Below are 1,832 nucleotides of genomic sequence, written 5' to 3'. Positions count from 1 at the left end.
ACTTTCCCGTTATCCCCGCCTCTCTGTAAGGGAAAGGCCACAAATTCCTACGCTGGTATGAATCCTCACCCTTCATTGTGTAATTGTAGCTTTTCAGGGTGAGGCAGATTGACAGCAACGGCGAAATGAGATCTGCAGCTAAAGGCCAAACAGAAACTGCCTCATCGTTTGCTTTGGAGATGGTCCAAAAGGAGTCCATAGAATGGAAGAAACAAAGGCCGCATCTACACTGTAAAATTAATGCAATTTGACAGCAGTTGTGTAATTTTGTTTTTGTATTTTCTGGGGGGAAATCTAATTGGTTTGGGTAAGTCATCACGATTTCACTGCTGACTCCAGATGGTGGCGCCTAAGGTTCAGGTAAAAAAGCAAAGTAGATCCTGAGAGGTAGGGCACAGATGCATTTTACACCAGTTTCTGCCTCCTGCAAAATTCTGGTGTTTGTAATTAAGTGCGGCCCAAGATCTGTAGTTTAGGCCCCTTCCTAAACTACAAGCCCCAGAATACTGCAGGAGGCAGAAACTGGATTTCAAGTGGACCCATGCTTTAGTGTGATGAAGTCCTAAGTCTTCTCACTTTGCACACAGCCTACAGCAGATATCTGGACCAGTTCTACCACAGAGGTATCAAATTTGCGGCCCTCCAGATGTTTCGGCTTTCAGCTTCCAGAAGTCCTAGCCAGCTTGTCCAATGGCCAGGAATTCTGGGAACTGAACCCCCAAACACTTGGAGGGCCACTAGTTCGACAACACTGTATTAGGGAAAGGGGTGGGTGGGGAAGAAAAGATGCCTCAGGCAACAGACTCTGGTGGACAGAACATTGCATATTCATCATCATAGACAATCACTTGTGGCAAAGTATGGCATTGGATCCGTACGTGACTGTGGAAACTTACTCTGGATCTGCATGGTTTTTCATACTGAGGGACATAGATTTCCAGATGGAAGGCAGTCACATCAATACAGCTGAATGGCGTATATTATATAGCAGTTGTGGGCAACTTCTGGGGAGGGGAGGGGGGCGCATGTAGATTGCCAAAAATATCAAACAATGACCCACCTCTGAAAACAGAACTGGGCAGAAGCTGTCAAGGAAAAATCAGTACATTTTAATTATTAAACAGTGCATGGGTACTTTTAATACTGGTTCTATTGATGTTGCATGGCTTTGAGTCAGCTTTGACATAAAATGACCCAATTATAGGTAGTCTTAGTTTGATTTGTTCAGAGAGGGTCCCTTTTTAAGGCTAGGAGAGTGTGACTTGCACAAGTTCACCTACTGCAGCACCCTGTACACTATCCTTATATCCCAGAACCTGATCCCAAGTTATCTACTTTGAACTGGATTATATGAGGCCCCTTCTACACTTCCATATAATCAAGTTCAAATCAGATAATCTGGATTTTATAATCCACATTGAACTGGATTATATGGCAGTGTGGACTAAAATAATCCAATTCAAAGCAGATATTGTGGGTTATTTGCTTTGAACTGGGTTATCTGACTCCACACTGCCATATAACTCACTTCAAAGCAGATAATGTGGGATTTTATCCAGCTGTGTGGAAGGGGCCTGGGTCTTCACTGCTATATAATCAGGGATAAGCAGATAATCTGGGATCCGATCCTGGGGTATAAAGACAGTATAGAAGGGGTCTGAGTTTCCACTGGGATTCACACACTGTTCTCCCAAAGCCCTAGTCCAACACACAAACTATTGGCCATTCTAGCTATCTCTCCTACTCTTAGCACTAGTCAAAACAGTGATAAAAATAAGATTCAAACTGATAAACCATTAGAACATGATATACCAGACATAACTGTCCTGAGA

The sequence above is a fragment of the Anolis sagrei genome, chromosome 6 (assembly GCF_037176765.1).
Source record: "Anolis sagrei isolate rAnoSag1 chromosome 6, rAnoSag1.mat, whole genome shotgun sequence".
NCBI lineage: Eukaryota > Metazoa > Chordata > Lepidosauria > Squamata > Dactyloidae > Anolis > Anolis sagrei.
This window is presented reverse-complemented; position numbering follows the sequence as displayed.